Source organism: Engystomops pustulosus, chromosome 11 (genome assembly GCF_040894005.1).
Source record: "Engystomops pustulosus chromosome 11, aEngPut4.maternal, whole genome shotgun sequence".
NCBI lineage: Eukaryota > Metazoa > Chordata > Amphibia > Anura > Leptodactylidae > Engystomops > Engystomops pustulosus.
In genome coordinates, this window is record NC_092421.1 from 15725478 (window position 1) to 15748872 (window position 23395).

Below are 23395 nucleotides of genomic sequence, written 5' to 3' on the forward strand. Positions count from 1 at the left end.
GGTTCTGTCTTTATTTATGGAATCATCTGATGTCTGTGTAAAAAGACTGCACTCTTTGATGTTATAGTGGGATCTTGGCCCTCAGCTCAGTCCTTTTGAGCTGGCACAGATGTTACCTTGTCAGGCTGCGTTCCCGCTTCGCTTATTTGGTGAAGTTGGCCTCTAAGTGCCCATGGAATTGAAGAGTGAAGTGATTCTAAGAGCGATTGCTGTCATGTGCATGTCATACTAAAACACAGCATTGTTGGAAGACCAGACCACGCTCCCTATGTATATTTAAGCATGGCACAACATTCTACAACACCCTACAGGCTCTCTGCAGCGAGGAAATACCTGTTTTTTTTTTTAACCTGATTCGCCATAATTCGATTTGGATCGAATCAATTTTTTTTCAAAAAATTCTGCGAATTGGGTTGAACCGAATTTCAACAAATTTTCTCATCTTTAATGTATAGTCATGTCGTTGTATTTTAACATGTCTTAATAAAGGAAGTTTTTATTTTTACTGCAGAGCTGGGACCCAACTCCTTTCAACTCGTTTTCTGGCTGTGGTCCATGCAGTCTGGCCTCAAGCTTCGATTAGATCAGTGGGATCCAGCTGACCATGATAGCCGGGTGAGCTGTGAATGATTTCTACAAAGTAACATTTTCTAAAAAAACTAATTACCATTTAACATCTTTTTCAACATGAAGAATAGTACAGCCTCTTTGTTAAGAGATATTAAACATCAAAGAAGGAATGATACATTGTTTCGTTTGACTTGTCGTCAGGAGATTACTATGGGCTTCTCTTTTAAGAAAATGTATCCTATGCACCCCAATGTCAGGAACTTTACTTTCTGCCAACTGCTATATTGATAATATTTGGTGCGGGAAAGGTCAGAACCACCGGCATTTCCAATGTCTCACTTTCATTCCCATGATCAAATGAAGCAATGTTTTATAGTGAACCCTATAATAATTAGCTTCTAACGAAGCCACAAAGAAGATTGCCTTCTCTGATTTATTTCAAAACAGGATCTTCTAAGTTGCTGACAGCTAATTACAGAAGCCGTCTTTGAAATTCTCGGAAGCCAACACTAATTAACATATATAAATGTATTGGTAATATGGCAATTATTTCCGAGTAAATACTGCCAATAAAAACATTGTCGGAAGCGGATTACATAAACGGGTTTATAGTATGGGATCGGTATTGCTGATATCAAAGAATTAAATATCAAAAGATATAGGGCTGTATTTATCAGAGTTTGTATGCCTGAAATTTGGGTACAAGCCCTGAAATAGGTGCAAAGAACTGATGCAATGTTATAGGAAGAAAAGTATGGGATGTATCAAGAGAGCAATAAATTCTCATAAGGACATAGTTTTGCCCTTATACAAATCACTGGTCAGACCACACATGGAATATTGTGTACAGTTTTGGGCACCAGTGTATAAAAAGGACACAGTAGAACTGGAAGGGGAGACCTCATTACAATGTACAAATACCTGAATGTGCAAGGATCTCTCCAAAGACCTATTTATACTTTATGCCTGTGACCAGAACAAGGGGAGAGGTGGTTCTACCATCACCATAGACAGGATTCATCCTCTACACCTAGAGTAGAAGAGGTTCTACCATCACCATAGACAGGATGCATCCTCTACACCTAGAGGAGAGGCAGTTCTACCATCACCATAGACAGGGGGCATCCTCTACACCTAGAGGAGAGGCGGTTCTACCATCCCCATAGACAGGGGGCATCCTCTACACCTAGAGGAGAGGCGGTTCTACCATCCCCATAGACAGGGGGCATCCTCTACACCTAGAGGAGAGGCGGTTCTACCATCCCCATAGACAGGGGGCATCCTCTACACCTAGAGGAGAGGCGGTTCTACCATCCCCATAGACAGGGGGCATCCTCTACACCTAGAGGAGAGGCGGTTCTACCATCCCCATAGACAGGGGGCATCCTCTACACCTAGAGGAGAGGCGGTTCTACCATCCCCATAGACAGGGGATATCCTCTACACCTAGAGGAGAGGCGGTTCTACCATCCCCATAGACAGGGGGCATCCTCTACACCTAGAGGAGAGGCGGTTCTACCATCCCCATAGACAGGGGGCATCCTCTACACCTAGAGGAGAGGAGGTTCTATCATCACCATGGACAGGGGGCATCCTCTACACCTAGAGAAGAGGCGGTTCTACCATCACCATAGAAAGGGGGCATTCTCTACACCTAGAGGAGAGGCAGTTCTACCATCACCATAGACAGGGGGCATCCTCTACACCTAGAGGAGAGGAGGTTCTATCATCACCATGGACAGGGGGCATCCTCTCCACCTAGAGAAGAGGCGGTTCTACCATCACCATAGAAAGGGGGCATTCTCTACACCTAGAGGAGAGGCAGTTCTACCATCACCATAGACAGGGGGCATCCTCTACACCTAGAGGAGAGGAGGTTCTATCATCACCATGGACAGGGGGCATCCTCTACACCTAGAGGAGAGGAGGTTCTATCATCACCATGGACAGGGGGCATCCTCTACACCTAGAGGAGAGGAGGTTCTATCATCACCATGGACAGGGGGCATCCTCTACACCTAGAGAAGAGACGGTTCTACCATCACCATAGAAAGGGGGCATTCTCTACACCTAGAGGAGAGGCGGTTCTACCATCCCCATAGACAGGGGGCATCCTCTACACCTAGAGGAGAGGCGGTTCTACCATCCCCATAGACAGGGGGCATCCTCTACACCTAGAGGAGAGGAGGTTCTATCATCACCATGGACAGGGGGCATCCTCTACACCTAGAGAAGAGGCGGTTCTACCATCACCATAGAAAGGGGGCATTCTCTACACCTAGAGGAGAGGAGGTTATACTATCCCCATAGACAGGGGGCATCCTCTACACCCAGTGGAGAGGTGGTTCTACCATCACCATAGAAAGGGGGCATTCTCTACACCTAGAGGAGAGGCAGTTCTACCATCACCATAAACAGGGGGCATCCTCTACACCTAGAGGAGAGGCGGTTCTACCATCATCATAAACAGGGATTCTTTACTGTGCGAGCTGTGAGACTATGGAACTCTTTGCCAAAAGATATGGCAATAGCTGATAATTCGAACATGTTCAAGAGCAATAATATAACATTGTATGGGAATAAAACTTTTTGTTAGCAGTTTCTGTTGATCCAGTACAAATGCTTTTTGGTTGGTGATCCAGCAAACAGGACAATAATACCCAAAGAAGTTGTCGAATAAAAATTCTTCATGCTTTATTTCTGGACCATAGTCAAATTTACAATAGTTTCACGTATCAGCTTAAAAGATTACATCTCAGCAACGCGTTTCATACGCACAATGGATGAAGAATTCGACAACTTCTTTGGGTATTATTGTCCTGTTTGCTGGATCACCAACCAAGAAGCATTTTGTACTATTTTCTCCAGTCCAGGAGGGATCTACAGCACGGACCCAGACCCACTTGCTGAGAATCGGTGAGCAGACTTTCCATTTTATTTTTTTTCTGTTGATCCAGGCCAATTGGCATCAACTTTGCAGGGTTTAGGCTTCTTCTGGATAGACTGATGTATTTTTCTATCCTTTTTTACCTTGATACTGTGATAAAACTGTGATGCTTGTACTGTATATGGCTGGCCATGTCTTGGCCCACCATAGAATCAAAATAGTAAATTGGCATAGTACAGATAGCTGGAACTTGGCAGTGGTCAAAGTTCGGCAATACAGGCAAACTATATAAGAGAACTTATCGCTCCGATGTCTTCTCATGGTGAAAGGTGCCTTTCATAACCACGTTGCGCTGTACTAAAACTAGATTATTACAATATGTGTATATTTGCCCTTCAAAAGACATTCAGAACAGTTACCCCTACTCTGCAACCTTACAGACAGTGCTAACCAGAGCAAGGGGGTAAGTGGCCTGTGTGAGCGAGCAATTGCTGGGCCATTGCCTGCTGGCAGCTGACTTAACATAAGGTACAAATTAAAATAATTACAGACCAAAAGATTCTTGGCCATAACGTCTTCTTATTTGTTTAGTCCAGATACCAACTTTCAAATGATAACGTATTAAAATTTTTAATTTCCGTTGCGCGTCATGTATTTTTACAGCATTGATAAAGAATCCATCAGGTACCCATTTAAAGGGAACCTGTCAGCAGAAATTGACCTAATAAACCACTACCAGTATGTTCCCAAGCAGCTGACAAACCATCCAGATCTTGTCTTTTCATGACTCTGAAGTGAGATGTAAATTGGTTGTATAAAGTTGAGGCAGAGTTTTAACACCTGAAGTCAAGCTCTCTCTTCCTCAGAGAGCCCCCTTTACTGTAGTTGACGGTCTTCCATCTGAGACATTAGTAACCAGCTTCCCACCTTGACTTCAGGGTTAAACTCTTGTCCTCCGCAACTTTATACAACCAATTTACAGCTCACTTCAAAGTTGATTCTCTGGATGATGCCTCCATGCTGGGTCATGAAGAAAAAAAAAACTAGATGTGTTACGTTGCTTGACAATATTCTGCTAGTGGTTTATTAGGGTAATTGCTGATGACTAGAGATGAGCGAGTATACTCGTCCGAGTATACTGCTCGGTCGAGTATTAGCATACTCGGACCGGCTCGTTACTCGGACGAGTATCTCGCCGGCTCGAGATCGAGCAGTAAATTAATAAAATAAATTGAATAAAAGTATTTTTATTGTAAAAAAAAAATATTACACATGTTTCCATATGTTTTACTTGTAAGAACACATTGAAATAGCACTATTATTCACTTTCCAGGTGTTCGCGCGTGTCTCCCGCTAATTTAGGAGATGTTCGGAACATCTGGAATGTGAAGAATAGTGTTCTTTCAATGTGTTCTGCACTTAAATGGTCCTGTATTCACTGTTTTTAATGTTTTAATTCTATTCTTCACTTTGCAGCTGTGCGCGCGTATCTCCGAACCTATCGGGAGACACGCGCGCACACCTGCAATGTGAAGAATAGAATTAAAACATTAAAAACAGTGAACACAGGAGCATTTAAGTGCAGAACACATTGAAAGAACAATATTCTTCACATTCCAGATGTTCGTGCACATCTCCTAACTTAGCGGGAGACACGCGCGAACACCTGCAAAGTGAAGAATAGTGTTATTTCAATGTGTTCTTACAAGTAAAACATCTGCAAACATCTGGAATTTTTTTTTTTGCACTGTTCTTTTACTGTTCAGTTTTATTAAAAAAATGCTCGGGTCTCCCATTGACTTGAATGGGGCTCGTTATTCGAGACGAGCACTCGAGCATCTGGAAAAGTTCGTTTCGAATAACGAGCACTCGAGCATTTTAGTGCTCGCTCATCTCTACTGATGACCGGTTCCCTTGAAATATTGCTATAGGGATGGCTCTCCGTACCTCCTCATCATAATGACCATAACTACCTTTTTTTGTCAATTAAAAAACTTTTTAAACATTTATCTAGTTAACTCTAGTTCTATCCTTCCTCTATTCCACGGACCGAGACCTTAATAAGCCTTCGGCAACATCAAAAAAATCTCTTTTGATATAAATGAATGTATAATCTTAACCAAAGCTATCTTTTTGGAAATTATTAATGAGGTGAACATTATAATACCATGTTCCATTTGATCATTGCAATAAAAGGTCAGAATTTGAAAGACAGACTGGCTGCACTGTCCTTTCTCTGCAGAGAAATGTATCTGTATTCATGCAAGAGAAAAGTAAAGATGAAAACGGACTCCTCGAAATTAAATCAAAGTAATGTTCTAGGATTATATTTAAGTGTACAGTAGACTCTTGGAAGAAATTCCAAAGGAATCTCGTTAATGTTTTTCTGTCTATCTATGGGATTTTGTATATAAATGTGCTGTTTTTTAAAAGATTTCTTTATTTGAGAGTTTAACTTATTTATTTTGGGGCGTGCTGTATAAAATAAATATAAGGGATTGGTATAAATATTGTGGGGGGGGGATTATTACTATACTGCAAACTATTGGGACAGTGTTACCATATTCATTAGGTTGGGGGCAGCATTATTATATAGACTACTGTAGGGGCCAGTTCATATATTGGCTACTGTTGTGCTCGAACTGGGAGCATTACTACTATATTGGCTACTGTATAAACACTGTGACTATTTTGGCTACTGCGGGGGCTCTGATGCTATATTGTCTTTAGTGTTACAATATTAGCAATAGTGTGGGGCATTGTTTTGTTTATTGGCTTTTGTGTGAGCATGGTGACTATATTGGCTACTGTGGGGGCATAATAGTGATCTGTATAGGACCAAGAGATACTATTCAAGGGGGTTGTCAGGGAATATGAAATTTTTTTAAACATATGTCTGGGAGGGGGCGTTAAAAGTAAAAAAATAATTTATGCCGTACTTGCCCCTCTACCTGATAAAGTTCTACCAAGGCACTGCCCATTATTTGCTCTGTGCCTACAGCCATGCTTCTGCTACCGCATGGGTTTTATGTACCTTACTCAATAGTGAAAATCAAAAGCACTACAAAAAGTCTGTGTAGCCCACAATTATTTCTCCACTAGGCATTACCATTCTTGTCTATAGTGTGTCCCGGTGATGATTGGACAAGGTCACCTGTTTTGTTCCTTCTAAGCAATGTATTTAGGAAATATACTTGATATGTGGAGCTTGGATCTGGTTCTGTATTTATGCATTAAGCTTCATCTTGGTGCTGTATTTATGGTATCGTGATTGTTATGGTATTGTTTTCATGGTATAAATATAGTTCTGGTGTTTCATTAATGCACTGAGCTTGGTTCTGATGAAGTCTTCATGTGGTTTTGAGACTGTGGTTAACCTTTTTAAGACTGGCTAATGTGGATATACTTTATCTGGTCATGAAGGGGTTTATGGAGAGGGCTCACAGGCAAAGCACTGGACGGTAACTGCCACAGTCAGCTCTGCTCTTAGTTTCCGACTTGTTTAAATGCCCCCATGACATCACTGGAGGGTGCTGGTAAGAACAATGACAGCTGGGAGGCTCCTGTAGCTATCATCTACAGTCTGCCCGAGGACTGTAATATAGAAGCAGTATATATACAGTGTATAATAACTAAACTATATAAATTTGGTATCTCTTTGATCGTACTGTCATCTTGACTGTAAAAATAAAACCCATCAGAATATGGCACAACTGTTTTCATGCCAATTCTACAAGATTTGGAATTTTTTCCCCCAGCAATTTATCTTTTGTAGCCCGCAGATGACAAGCCCTTATATAGCTTTGTAAACAAAAACTATATAATTTGTGTAAATGATGGAGTGAAAAACAAAAAAACGAAAAAAAAAAATAAAAAACTTGGTCTTGCAAGGACTAATGTAGTGAGCTAAGTTCTGGTGCTTACTGTATAAGCTGAACTTGGGTCTGATGCTGTGTGCATGACCTGAGGTAGTACTTGGTTCGATATTTATGTCATGAGCTTAGTTCTGGTATTGTATTTATGTACTGCAGATAAGCCCTCTTACAGCTCTGTGTAAAAAATGGGTAGGCAAGAAATGATAATAGTTAAAGAATGCTGTACTAGGCATAGTATGCTTATTTATGTAATGGCCTAGAGTTCTTGCTTAGTCATTTATAAGTCAAAAAACTTTTAATTTACAAACATTGTGGCAGACATCTGTTGGAATTTGTGCCAAAAAACACTTTGCACCACCTTTATCAATAATTTTTAGACAATGGTGCTCATTTACTAAGGGTCCGCGTAACGCATTTTCGTCGGGTTTCCTGACGATTTCTGTTTTGCGCCAACTTGCCCCAGGGTTTTGGCGCACTCGATCGGATTTTGGCGCATCGGCAGCCAGCCGCACGCAACAGAAATCGGGGGGCCTGGACGTCAGACAACCCGACGGATTCGGACAACTAGCAAGATTTAACATTTAGAATTGTGTTGCAATACATGCACTCCCTTACACCAGGAAGAAGAAGGTGAACTCCGGTGGACCTCAGCGGGAGGACACATGCAAGAAATTGGACACATGACCTTGGTGAATCGCGGCAGACCCAAATCCTTGTCAGACAATGCACCTTGAGATCGCGACTGGATTGGGTAAGTAAATGTGCCCCAATGTCTTTGCCTGGCTCAGGAAAGAAGAAACATTTGTAACAAAATTACCTCCAAAATGTGTCATATTTTTGAGTATAAACGAAGTCATTAACGGGGCATGTAAACATAGATTAGGAATTCTTAAAGAATACCGGATTTATCAGTTGGCAATATACACTTTGATAAATCGAGTGTAGTATAAGACTGTCCCTCTAACCTTGCACTACCTAATGTTAGAAACATCTAATAATTCCATGCTTGTGTGTATAATGCTGTGTAACGACATTTGCATGTTGCCATTCTTACTATACTATTTAAGGCTGCATTCACACACATGTATGGGGGACGTATATACGGCCGACATATGTCCCCCATACACTTCTATGGGCTCACGGCATGGTACAGGAGCGGTACTGTGCGGCACCGTACCGCTCTGTAGCCCGGGAAATGATAGGACATGCCGTGCACTCTATCTTCCTATGGAGAGGGGCGGGGGTGACCAGCGTTCATCCCCTGTTCCTCTCCGCAGCGCCGATGTATGCCCGCTGTACTACGGTACGGCGGGCATACATCATGTGAATGTAGCCTAAGGCTACATTCACACACATGTATGGGGGACGTATATACGGCCGACGTATGTACAGCCGATATACGTCCCCCATACACTCCTATGGGCTCACGGCCCTGTACGGGAGCGGTACGGTGCAGCACACGTGCGGCACCGTACCGCTCCGTAGCCCGGGAAAAAATAGGACATGTCCTATCTTTTCCCGTGATACGGCGCCATGCGCTGTATCTCTCTATGGAGAGGGGTGGGGTGAGCAGCGCTCATCCCCTGCTCCTCTCCACAGCGCCGATGTATGCCCGCCATACTACGGTACAGCGGGCATACATCGTGTGAATGTAGCCTAAGGCTGCATTCACACGGACATGTATTTCTCCAGTCCTGTATCTACAGGCTGTATTTCTGTATAAATACGTGACGTTTTTCATCCGTATGCAGCACGTATTTAACCCGTATTTTATACATACCCATAGACTTTTAGGGCATACAGAACTGAAATACGGGAGAAAATAGGACATGCTCTATATTTTTATACGGTCAGTATACGGTCCGTACACTCCAGTGTCAAAAACGGCAATATAAATGGTTGGACGTATTGTCCATTGAAATGAATGTGGCCGTATGTAACCCGTAAAAAAACGGTACGTATACGGACGTTTTTATACGTCCGTGTGAATGTAGCCTAAGGCTAAATTCACACTGCCGTGAGCCCGCCGCACCGTAGTACGGCGGGCTCACGGCAGCGCGGGGAGAGGAGGAGGAGGTGAGCGCAGCTCACCCCCGCCCCTCTCCATAGAAACTAATGGCGCACGGCGCCGTAATACGGGGAAAGATAGGACAGGTCCTATCTTTCCCCGGGCTACGGAGCGGTACGGTGCCGCACGTGTGCTGCACCGTACCGCTCCCGTACAGGGCCGTGAGCCCATAGGAGTGTATGGGGGACGTATATCGGCCGCATATACGTCGGCCGTATATACGTCCCCCATACTGTAGTGTGAATGTAGCCTAAGTCTGTATTTTTTACTGACTGATTCCTTATTTATTTATAGTGGTCAAAGATCTGTTTTTTAGGAAGAACTACTTTACTAAAGGGGGCTCCATTGAGCCCTAGAGTTGTTACTTCACCTGGTTCATGCAGGGAGTCCCTATTGATGGCTCCTTCCAAAGGCCAGTTGCTTATCAACAAGACTCCATCTTCGCTCCAAGGATGGTTTCTTTGCTCTTTAGGAGGTGAGATCTGAAGGAGTTGAGTATATATAGTCATATGTTTTTTCCAAATCCCCATTTAATTTCACAATATAGCAAGATAAAGGGGTTTGCCCATGAAAGAAAATTCTCAAATTTCAATCCTCTAGTGTTTACACAATAAAGATAATTTTAACCCCTAACTTTACAACTTTGTTCAGTTTTATTGCTGTTTTCTATCATTCAGTGATGGTCAGTGTAAGATTGCAGAGTGTGGAAGGGGACTCTCTGTAGTGCTGTGTGCTGATAATGTGCTTAGATTATCAGGGTACATTGTACTAGTATCTGACACAGAAAGAAAGATGAGACCGATGAGAGATGATGAAATCCATGAGATGTATATAAAACACAATTGCATTCTCAGCTCTGCTGCATCTCTCTCACTATCAGATCTGCTGTGTCTCCCTCCACCTGCCCAGATAAAGAACTTATCTGCCTGTAGCTCTCCTCTCCCTGCTGCTACTGTTTTCTGGCAGGAAGTCAGTGAGTGAGCTCCTCCTGGAATGCTGTGGGGAGCGGCCACTGCACGGAGCAAAGGGACAAGATGGCTGCTGACCCTAAAGTCAGAAGGTACAGGGTCGGAAACCAGGGGCAGCTGAAATTATATACACCAGCACTGATAGAGACAGGTCTGACTTATATCTGTGGAATTCTGTATTTTTGTTAATAACAGTGAATTGGAGAATGTGTTATTTTGTTATCCTGAGTATATTTAAGAAACTTGTCTTCATGGGAATTCCCCTTTAATGTAACGATCTGGAATTAAGGAAACAACCTCTAAAAGACTAACATAACTGTAAATGTAGCACAATGTGACCTAGTCTAATCTACTGACACAGCTTAATAGGCTATTTAATTTGTCTAGTTAAAAGAAAATTTGTAGCAGAGCAGGCTTTGTGCTACTTTTCGCCAGCCCTTGTCACTTCAATAGCAACTCTGTCGTTCTTTTCAGACATAAAAGCTAATTAATTAATGTGCCTTTCCTTATGAAGTTTACTTGTATACAGTAGATATGGGGATTTCTATGAAGTGCAATTTGTTCTATAAATTGAGAGGATGGCAAAGCATATAAAGTACCATAGTAATAAAACCAGCATATGGATAAAGGGGAAAAAAGGATGTGTAACAATATTATGTATATTAAGCCCCTGCTTTCCTCTTAGTCCTCACCTACTTATTGGGGCACATTTACTAAGGGTCCGCTGACCGCATTTTCGTCGAGTTTCCCGACTTTTTCCGTTTTGGGCCACATTCAACCGGCAATTTTGGCGCACGCAATTGGATTTTGGCGCCGACTTTCATGCTACACAAATCGGGGGCGTGGCCGTTGGAACCTGACTGATTCGGACTAAGCGTGGGATTTAACATTCAAAATTGTGTCACAAGCTATGCACTATAACCGTCGAATTTAAAAAGCAAATTGTGTCGCAAGATCAGCACTTACATGCACCGGGAAGAGGAAGGTGAACTCCGGCGGACCTCAGCGGGGAAGCCACACATGGAGGAGATTGGACGCACGATCTTAGTGAATCGTGGCAGCTCTGAATCCTCGTCATTCCATTTACACCTGGGTAAAAACTAAGATCCGTGAGATGAATATAGACAATGTACGGCAGCAGCCTGTGCTATGTTACCTTACTGTGGCTGCTATCTTCTAACTATTTTTGCTGCTCGCTATGCTCCTCAGCATGTTCTGGCCCTCTCACACCATCCTCCCTCTAGCTGTCAATTCTGGGGTCCTTGTTGTGTATTGGATCCGGCCTTCCTTGGCTAAGATTCTGTTCTGTGATTTTGTATTGTGTTATGTTGATGACCCTGGCTTGACCTGTTCCATATTTTTCTGTTCTGATGATGGATTACCTGGATTGTGTTGGGTTGTCCATCATCCTAAAAAAAAAAATCTGTCTGTGACTATGCTTTGCTTGTCTTGGGGTTCACCGGAGTCCCCTGACCGTCTGGGACTTCTGCTATCCACCCTAGGACCACCACCAGAGGAATTGGCTTTTCAATCCCCCTTTAGTAAAGTCAAGATCCCTGTATTTAGGTGAAAGGGTGAAAATACAGAGGGACAGCACTAGAGTGTGTTCTTAATCTCTGCAATTTGATTATAAAGGCAAGTAGCTTAGGCAGAATGATTACCATTGTAGGTCTATAACGTTTTTAAGAAACTTACTTAATCCCTGCATTTTTTTGTTTTCTCTTTAGATTTTATGATCTAGAAAAGAGCATGAAATCCCCGGTTTAATGGAGAATTCGCATTTCCTTTGTAGTGAAACAAGTACGGTATGTTTACACTGTCAGATTTTTACGTAGATTTAATTAAAATCTTAACTGAAAGTCGTTTTAAAAAAAAAAAAAAACTTTCATTTTAGAGGGAATGCAGTTTGGCTCCTGGAGTGTTTTCAAGGTTAAACATTGTACTATCTGTTTACAATGCTTTTGAATGTTTACTTAGGAAACGGCAATGCTGTTAGCTGAAGCTTTTTCAGATTTTTAATAGCATATTTATGGAAGTGCTAAAGTACTTTTAAGGCTTTAATGCAATAATGTTTCCATAATAATAATAATTTGCTTGTACCATATAACTTGTCCAGCTCCACATATACCATTATTATGTGACGCTAAGTGACCTATCCATCCAAAAATCTCTGAATACTTAGCAGATGTTGTAATAACCGTGCTTTTTAAAAAATATGAATGTACATTAGAAAAAATTGCCACTCAGAATTTGTCCTGCCATAAATCCAGATATTTATTCTTCAAATTTGAAAGCAGAGAGGACATTTCCCAAAGCTTTGTTCAAAGATTAAGACGTGTGTTGACGAAATAGACCATAACTTAAGTCTACTATGGGTCAATTATTGCCATGAACTATTTTGTCAGGTGTTGTCCAAGGTCATCTCGAAAATATTTTCTACTCCCAACATTCGCATGTTTTTAATATACAGGCGGTCCCCTACTTAAGAACACCCGACTTACACACGACCCCTAGTTACAAACAGACCTCTGGAAGTTGGTAATTTACTGTACTTTAGTCACAGGCTACAAAAAACAGCTATAACAGTTATTAAATGTGACTTTCGGTAAGATTTATTGTTAATCCTGGTTCTTATGACAACCCAACAATTTTAAAATCCAACAGTCACAGAGACCGTAAAAAAATTTGGTTGGGGTTACAATGATGAAATATACAGTTTCAACTTGCATACAAATTCAACTTAAGAACAAACCCACAGACTGTTTGTACTGCCTGTACTACCTGTTATACTGTACCAAACATGTAATGTACTCTCAGGGAAAAGACAAGGAAGATAGACCGAAAGGGAGCCCGAACGCTTAGCCTATTAGCCAGAATTACCTACTTGATTGCCTCAAAAATCCTAGAGGTATAGGGACCCTAGAGGTATGGGACAACTGGCTGTATGTACGTTATGTATATCTGTGATGTGTATGTGCTTTGTGTATATAGTGCATGTATGTATAAACTGTGTGTATATATGCTGTACATCTGTATACTATGTGTGTTATATATGTGATGTGTATATGCTCTGTATGTGTGTGTATATGTGCAAGAGTGTATAAATGTGTGTGAGTGAAGGGCAAACCCATTCAGAAGGTTGCTGTGGGGCCCTACCTCTCCTAGTTACACCCCTGCATTGGTCCTAAGGAACCACCTGAGTTTGCATTGTAAACTGTGATCCAGTTACCTATTCAATCCCTACAAAACACATTGGGGCTTATTTACCAAAGGTCCCGCGGTCGCAGTTCCGTGGGGTTTTCCGACATTTTCGGGGATCACGCTGCTGCGACAGGTATTTAGCAGGCGATTGTTGGCTGGCGGGCTGTCGGACAATCCAACGGATTCGGACAATCCGCGGGATTTAACTTAAAAATTGTGTCGCAAGACAAGAATTTACATACACCGGGAGGAAGATGGTGAACTCAGGCGGACCTGAGCGGGGAAGCGACACATTCAGGAAATCTGGTGCATGATCTTATTGAATCGCAGAACAGTGCATTGTCGGCGCACAATGCGCTTTCGGGAACTCCTCTGGACCGGTATGTAAATGTTCGCCATTGGGTACCCTGCAAGTTACATACACTCTAAGGCCTCATGCACACAACATACACAAGTATGCCGCTATGTTATGGCACCTATAGCTTTGCCTAACATGTCTCACTGCACCGTGACCGAGTAAGGTGGCCACACTGCAAAGTATAGAGGAGAACCTATTCCTGCCCAAATTGTGGCACTCGCCTCTCCCATCTCCACCTGGCCAAAACGGACCACAATCTTTCCCCTTTTTTGCAGCTCTTTTTACACACAGTCATGTGACACACATGTTCAATCAGACATGGCGAACACGACGTAATACAGTGGAACCAGGGGTGTAACTTGAGGGGGTGCAGAGGGTGTGATCGCAACCGGGCCCAAGAGGCATTGGGGGCCCATAAGGTCTCACTTTCCAATAACAGAAGACTAGTACTATAAAACATACATTATAGTCGGGGGCCTGGCACAGACTTTGCACTGGGGCCCATCAGCTTCAAGTTACGAGTGGAACACATGGAACTGTATGGCACATATCACCCATTTTTAACAAACCTTACTATAGATTATAGTGCCAAATTGTATTGACCAGTCTTATTATTACTCACCTACCTACCCATGTATTATGAGGAGCAGTAAGCCTGCCTATTTTGACCGTTTTGATTCCTATCATTTTTTTATGCCTCTGCCCTGTGTTGTGTGCATTGTAGGCTACATATATTATACTGTATTGTCACTATATATTAAGAAATATAATTTCGAAATAAAAATATGTACATGAACATTGGTATAAATTTCTTTTAAAGGACAAATTACATGGTGATACATTAGCTATTTCACCATGTATGGTTTATTTTGTTGGGGAAGTCGTACATCAATTTATCATGAAAGTGCAATCCTCCACGTCAGCCGGTTATAGATTTTCAGCCAGCTTGTATTTTCTTTCTATATTTGTTTGTCAAAAGTTGTATCCGATGTTTTTTTTTTTACAATTTTGCCTTCATAAATATTTTATGGGGCTGCGCATTTATTATTGAGCAAACCGTCTTTTATCAGAACTAGGGAAATCCAAAAGGTTGTAGTCGCCAAAATCTTGCTCGCTCACAAATTATGGCAGCTTGCCATTCCTAGATACAATTTTCTTCTAATTGGAACTATAGGGAACTGTGTTTTTTTTTTTTTTTTTTTTTTTAAAGACTTGAGAGAGTCTTATATTTTACCCAAGAACTTGCAAGTCTGCAAGGAAAGGTGCTCTTATTACTGTCAGATACAGTGCTACATAAAAGATTAATGGGTTATGAAGGAGATGATTTGCTCTAATAATGATGTTGTTTGTGAAATCGGGACTATTCTTATGATCGGTTTTCCATTTTACGACAAAGTGTTCCTGTGAAGCTGTGAATAAAAAGGATGCAAAATATCTCTCGTTATTTGTGTTATGGAGATCATGGTTACTATGTAAAAGGGAAAATGTGTATCCATTTTGGTTTCTTGAAGGGGTTTTCCGGGATTGGGATATTGGTGGCCTTCGGTTTATTTAAAATAGTTCCTTAACCCCTTAACAACCAGGCCCTTTTTTCTTTTTTGCGTTTCCATTTTTCACTTCTCACCTTCAAAAATATATAACTTGTTTTACTTTTCCATGTAAATAGCTGTGTGATGGCTTGTTTTCTGCGTAACAAATTGCACTTCGTGGTGACAGTATTTTAATATTCCATGCCGTGTACTGGGAAGAGGGAAAAATTCCAAATGCAGTGAATATGATGAAAAAACGCATTTGCGCCATTTTCTTGTGGGCTTGGATTTTACAGCTTTCACTGAGTGCCCCAAATGACATGTCTACTTCATTCTTTAGGTTAGTACGATCACGGGGATAACAAATTTGTATAGGTTTTATAATCTTTTCATACATTTACAAAAATTAAAAATTCCTGTTAAAAAAAAAAAAAATTTTTTATAATTTTGCCGTCTTCTGGCGCTAATAACTTTTTTCATACTTTGGTTTGAGCTGTGGGTTGTGTCATTTTTGTGACTTTTGATTACGTTTTCAATGCTACCATTTTGAGAACGGTACGGCCTTTTGATCACTTTTTATTGAATTTCTTTTTTGGAAAATGGCAAAAAAGTGTCATTTTCTACTCTGGGCGCTAATCTCCGTTAGAGTTAAACGCCGGGAAACCCCCCCCCCCACTTCACTACAGGACATTCAGGAACATCCAAATGTGGTAAGGGGTTAATATCAGACAAGTGGGAACCAACTCCACAATTACCTGAGATACACACGCGTTTATCAGTGGAGGTGCATGGTACTGCACCCTTGTTTCCTTCAGTGCTTCTACTATTGAAGTGGAAAGCAGCTGCAGGAGGAATGTAAGAGTCTTAAGTCTTAAAGAGACTGCAGCACTCACACCATGACACCTTCAAAAATCTAAACAATAGGCGCTCTGGTAGTCACACTCTCTTTTTATTCTGTTAATCATGTGCTATCCTAAGGATTCTGGGAAACTCGTCTAAAGTACAATTTCTCTGTTAAAGGAAACATACCATGAAGAATCTACCATCAAAAGTAGATCTGATTGTAGATTCATTCCACCTGCCTCTGCCCTAATCGGTAATTTAATAACCCTGGAACCTAACTAGTTAAAAACTTTATTTTAGAAATATGTAAATTAACTGCAGAGGCTACTGGGGCGTGTACTAGTCTGGCCGGGCACTGGAAGTGTAGGCTACTGCAGTTAATTTACATATTACTAAAATAAAGTTTTTAACAAGTTAGGTTCCAGGATTATTAAATTACCGATTAGGGCAGAGGCAGGGGGGATGAATCTACCATCAGATCTACTTTTGATGGGGGATTCCTCATGGTAGGCTTCTGTCAAACTTTTCAGACTAAGGTTTAATACAAACAAACGTGCACTTTGGAGGCTGCAAACAAGGGAATGTCATCCTTCGTCTACGTCCCATCTGGTTGAGCACCTCTCAAACCAAGAAATTACTGTCCAGGTCCAAAAGACAGGCAGAAATGGAACCTGCCCTATAAGTTGTAGCCTGGGCAGTCGGCCAGCCCATGCCACCATGCCAAAATATGCTAACTAGCATATGCCCCCTTACGTGTGTGTGTGTGTGTGTGTGTATAAAAACCAAGGGTTAGGTCAGCAGGTACACAATACCTAATATTGTAGCTAACCAACACTATACCCATAGTTCCCAAAATTACTTGAACCGGTAATAGATACAAGTCCTTTCTTGGATGGGTCTCTTGTTGGGATGCACCTAAGTATTGCGCAATACTATTTGTAAACCACAGGAAAATGCGGTTTTCCCCCTTTAAAACACAGTTATAGGCCTTGCTCCATCTCTCCACTTAAAAGACAGGCCGACTTCTGCAATTATAAGATGTCAGCATGAGAGTCCCTTATATAACCTTGTATATTACCACGTGGTCTAATTAGATGCAGCCAAACCAGACTTCCTTGAGGTCTTTCTTTCACGTAGTCTCTTTACCTTCTTAGCTTCAGGTTTGTCCTGACTCAATCTTTAGCCAGCAATAAGACCTCTCATGCCAGGCTCTGCACTGTTTCTGTGCTGCATCATACAATCGCCTTACGCATGTTACATTGGTGAGTCCCATGTTCCTATATTGTTTCTGGATTTATATGGGCTAATCATGTCTTGCTGAGCACCGCCTTTGGTGTGAATTGGATACTCTGTGTCCTAGTGTTGTCTGAATTGCCATTACATTGGTGAAGAGTCCGGATGGTGCCGGTGTTGCTTTATCCTTTTTCTCCTACTTTTACAAAACTTCTCCTGCGATTGTCTCCGCTCAGGCCTCCATCCAGCAAAGAGACCACACAACTGCCCACGACAGCAACAGTTGTAATTTCTACTTGTACATAGAATTGTAAAAACAAACTCTTTTGTAGGCAAGTTCCATCAGAAGATCTTGTCAAAGGTCAGGACTTCCTATTAATTATTTTTGCAAGTAGCGATAGGAAAACTATCTACATTGAACTGTCAATCAATTATTTTTATTGCTTAGTGGTACTGTAACGTCCGTGCCTGAACATTGCTCTATCCGCAGTTGGCGGAATACATGGCGTTTATTTGTGTGTGTGAACTGTGGCTTAATTCTTGTGTTTGGATTATCTGAGCCACACCCTGCTCCTTGCATTTCTGTCCTGCCCAGCAAGGGTTACTAGCCTGATGGACAGTTCCCCAGAGTACTGGGGACGTGTCAGAGATCGGCCTTATATTCCTGCCCATTCTCATCTTACGGTGCTGGTTATTTTGAGTCTTGTCTTCCCTGTGTTTCTAGTTCAGTTTTACCTGTCTCAATTTGTCTGTCTGTATCTGTACCTGATCTGTATATTACCCGCTTGACCTTGATCTTGACTTGTCCTGTATATAACCCACCTGTATCTTGACCTGACCTGTGTATTATCTGCCTGAAGACCTGTATATATCAGTTGTTTTGTCCCTGTCTCAGTTCTGTGTTTGTATTTTGTGCACCAGTGTGAACACTGGTCTATTCCTGTATTCTGGTTACCTGTCCGCTCCACCATCCAGCAGCTGCCAGACGAAGTAAGTTTCCCCTGTCATGTTGTAGGGTCACTCAGGGACCGTCAGTTAGGTTCCTGATAGTGGGTTCACCCTTATCAGGGCGGTCTATCTGCTTTAGGCAGGGCCTTAGTCCGCAGGGACGTCACAGGGTGAGTTCGCCACCACTTACCTAGTCTGACAGCTAGCGCCAAGCCTGGTTGTGGTTGCACAGTTGCTGGACAGATGCTGAAAGGTACTTTGCATTGAAGCTAGGCAAGTAAAGGTTCATTGGACCTCACGGACACACCTATGCAGCCATGGATATTTCTAAAGTTTCCATGAGGTCAGATGTTTAGTTTTTACATGACCTTGGAGATGAAAGATTCCTACCCTGTTTCCCCTAAAATAAGTCATCCCCCGAAAATAAGACCTAGTACAATTTTGCTCCGTCTTAGAAATATAAGGCCTCCCCTGAAAATAAGACCTAGTGGCAGTCATTGCAGCAGCTCCCCCCGGGACATATATTAGTATTAGTGGATCGTTTAGATTCTGCAGAAGGTTGTGACATGGGGAAGAATTAATGGAAGTAAATCACTGACTGTTGTGCTGCAAATGTGATCCCAGCAGCCACCAGGATAAGAAGGGTCATTTATGGAAAGAGCTTTTATTAAACATGAGAGACTGAGGTCAATGATTCTAATAGAAATGGAGTCACAAGAAATACAGCAGGAAATTCAGAGTTTGGAGAGTCATAAGAGAAGTAGATTTTTTTGTTTATCGATAAATGTAAATTCTTGTTCTTGGAAAAATAAGAATCCCCTGAAAATAAGACCTAGCACCTCTTTAAGAGCAAAAATTAATATAAGACATTGTCTTATTTTCGGGGAAACAGGGTATTAAAGTGGTTTTCCAACAACATCAAATTAGGGAGATCGATGGGGATGCCAGTGGTAGGACCTACATGGATCATACTAATAGTGGGCCAATGAACCCCAAATGAACAGGGGAGCTGGTTGCATATGTTCCTACTGCTCTTTTAATCTCTGCCGTGCTGATGGAGATAGCTGATCTCAGTACTCGATTTTTTTATATTGGTGCCATAGACATTGAATAGAGCTGCTGCATCATGAGTCCATTCATTTGAGTGCCTGGACAACCCCTTAAAAGCACGATTGCTTCAAATGGAAATTTGTTACACTCAACGAATAATAATCCAAAGTATATTGCTGCCTTTAGCAACCACTTGTATACTTTTCTATTTTACCAGGCTTACAATTTAGAGTGTTTTTTATTCCTTTTTGCAAGATATTGTCAGGAAAGAAATTCTGATAAAACATTTGTGTTACGAGAAAAACTCTCCAAACATTTCCATTTAATACATGTCTAATACAAACTGATTTAAATACATTTTCAAGCTTTCAAAAGTGAAGCGATCACAATAAGCGAGTAATATGTTAAGTGAACTCTCCGCTTCTGTATATAAATGTGGATCGGCATGATGCTTATACGCGTTCTTATTGTGTACTTCATCAGTTTTGGAACAAGTCGTTAAGATGCCAGTCCTCTGCTAGCTGCAATTAGGCCTTCCAGTGTTTGCATAGATAAGTATATATTGCTGTGAGTGCTGCATTAATTGTAAAACACAAACAATCATTACTTAATGAGTTTGTCTTCCGAAACTCTAGAAGTCTAGACGTGAAAAACGAAATAAAACAAAATTGAAATAAAAAGACATTTTCCATCTCGGTTCTTATCCACAGGATGTCACCGTTGTACAATTTCCTACAAATTTTCTAACTTCAAGCCGCATTATACCCGCTACTCTCTAGGGTGTCAGAGTGTCATGCATCAACATTGCTTGTAACGTCTCTCTCTTTTACTGACACGAAAATAATTATTCAGCCTTTTCAAGTCCGGGGCGGATTCTCTTGCGGTGCTTAAAAAAAAATCTTTCAAGATAAATGCAGATAATTAACTATACGAGGTGACAAGCTAATTTAAGATCACTATGCAGATTAATTTTTTTTTTTTTTTAACCGATAATGGTATGTAACTGACAGACTATAGCGGCAACTTGTGCCGGAGCAAAGTGAAGGTCATTGTAGTCCTAAATTTCATCTAATTATGATTTTTTTTTTTTAGATTCGAGCAGATTGCACTAATCTGTATAACCATAGAACATTTTATGGTACAATTGTTAATGAGGACCTTTCATGTAGCCGGTGCGTCCAGTAATTAATTATTGCTCCGGATTCTCTTTTATCATGTGCTTTTTTCTAAAATTACTTTTGAACCTTTCATTTAATCCTTGATTGCATTTTTAGATGTAATGTAACATTTTTTTATCTGTGGGATTATTTTGTTGAATTTTAGCATTCTAAAAAATAATTTCCCCCATGACCTGTTCAAGAGGCTGCAGTATGTTGATAACAGATTTGGAAAGAGATAATCAGATTAATGTGCACACCGGTGCCATAAACGCCTTGTTAATAAAAGCTGCGGTCACCCTTATTGGCTCAGTAATAGCTTTAAAGCTGTACAAATTACGATAATGGGACAAATACGGTTTCCGATTTTTGGTCCTTGCTTAAAAACCTTTTTTTCACCTCCAGTATTGCATAAGGATAAATAAAAGCTAACAATATTTTATTACACATAGTTACTTAATAAGAATAGGAAAAATATATACATTATACATTAGTCTTTGCTTGAATACCTATAATAATCCTTGATTTAGTGATTTTTGTGGGAAGTCTACTAAATATTCTCTTACCGTTTATTACATGACCTTATTACTTAACAGTAAAAATTACTGTCTATTATTTAATCAAATAGACAGTAGGAATCAGAATAATTTTAAGTTGGACCTTTCTGTGTACAGCTGTCATGGCAGCACCGATGGTATGTTGTCCCCCATTTAATTTACATTTGCCGTTTTGATAACCATCTATCTGATATGACTACTAGGTCTTTTTTATTAATGTTTTTTATTGCAAACCTTTTCATAATAAAATAACTCCATAAATGGAAAAGCACAATAGAGAAAGAATAGGAGGGGGGTGGGGGGTAAGAGATGAGGGCCACCAGAGCTTGTATATTATGTCAATGTTCACGAAATCCGCTCAGGAAGCAAGCTGCATTGTGAAAAAAATAAAAAAGCACATGATATCCCAGATGTGCTCAAACGGATTCAGGTCTGGGGAACGAGTGGGACAGTGCATAGCTTCAACGCCTTCATCTTGCAGGAACTGCTGACACACTCCAGCCACATGAGGTCTAGCATTGTCCTGCATTAGGAGGAACCCAGCATCGAACCCAGGTCTTACAAAGGGTCTGAGGATCTCATCTTGGTACCTAATGCCAGTCAGGCTACCTCTGGCGTGCCACCCCACACCATTACTGACCCACTGCCTAACATGTCATACTGAAGGATGTTGGAGGCAGCAGATTGCTCCCCATGGGCATCTCCAGACTCTGTCACATCTGTCATATGCTCAGTGTGAACCTGCCTTCATCTGTGAAGAGTACAGGACCCAGAAGTGAATTTGACAATCCTTTTGTTCTCTGGAAAATGCCAAGCATCTTGCATGGTGTTGGGTTGTGAGCACAACCCCCATCTGTGGATGTCGGGCCCTCATTCCATCGGCATGGAGTTGGTTTCTAACCATTTGTGCAGACAAATGCACATTTGTGGTCTACTGGAGGTCATTTTGCAGAGCTCTGGCAGTGCTCCTCGTGTTCCTCCTTGCACAAAGGTGGAGATAACGGTCCTGCTGCTGGGTTGTTTCCCTCCTAGGACCCCCTCCATGTCTCCTGGTGTACTTGCCTGTCTCCTGGTAGTGCCTCCTGCCCGTGGACACTACACTGAGAGACACAGCAAACTTTCTGGGCACAGATCGCATTGATGTGCCATCTTGTATGAGCTACACTACCTGAGCCACTGGTGTGGGTTGCCAAGGCTTTGTAGGGAGTCATACAGGCACGTGGAGGCCACACACTATACTGAGCCTCATTATGTCATGTTTTACGAACATTACACGTTGGATCAGCCTATAGTGTATTTTTCAATTTTGTGTGTGACTGCAACTCCATTGAGAATATTTAAATCATTCAGCTCTAGGATATGTTATTTGAGTGTTTCCTTTATTTATTGAGCAGTTTATATCAAAATACATACATATCACAGGGCCACTCACCAACTCATGACCTGTCAATTTTGCAAGATAAACCTGGGAGGGTGGAAACTGTCTCAACAGTCTTCAACTTCTGAAGTCTAGTCTACCAGTATGAGTAGTTCCTTATACCATACAGCTTACGCAAATAATTATCTTTTGTTTATCTTCATAGAGGCCTGCAAGAAGGCCTTTCTATAATCTTTCCTAGGTGTTAAAGAAGGATCCTACTCCTTTTTTTCCCTTACTCAACAAAGCCTGAACAAAATCCACTCTCATGATAAACGTAAGTTTGTTGGCAGTGAGTAGTTTTAAACAACACCTAGAACTATCGTGTCCACTTAGGCGATGAGTGACCACAGTGGGTTCCTTAAGAGGTAGTTAGTAAGGAAGTTTGATTAATCAGACAGCCCCACATACAATGGTATAGCCCTGCCTTCCCTGGCACCTCTAATACCATATATGGAACAATGCCACAGTCAGAGGTACATTTCTTGAAAATTGGGCATTGGTAGGGAGTTGTAAGCACTTGCCAAAAGAGTGGCAGGGTAATTACAGGAGCTAGTGCTTCACATTGAATACTGCAGCTTAACTCTTCTTGAGTAAAGTACAATTTTCAATATCTCCACATTCTGGCTATTTGCTTTCAAGTGTACTTTACAACTGCCTTTGAATTAATCATTAGTTCAGTCTGTATACATAAGGATAGTGTTGACCGGTACCACACTGCAAAATTCGAGTCC

At 41.4% G+C, this 23395-nt stretch overlaps 1 long non-coding RNA gene across 8 annotated transcripts in view; it reads left to right on the forward strand.

The window, feature by feature from the left end:
* The window catches only part of LOC140106265 (uncharacterized), a 329889-nt gene that overhangs the window by 90408 nt on the left and 216086 nt on the right, over window positions 1–23395 (forward strand). For 7 of the 8 annotated variants that reach the window (XR_011850752.1, XR_011850750.1, XR_011850751.1 and 4 more), the window contains exon 2: window positions 12096–12173. This is a non-coding gene — a long non-coding RNA (uncharacterized lncRNA). Of the gene's footprint in view, window positions 1–511; window positions 616–12095; window positions 12174–23395 lie in introns of all 8 variants that reach the window. The other variant, XR_011850754.1, reaches the window with a different exon arrangement.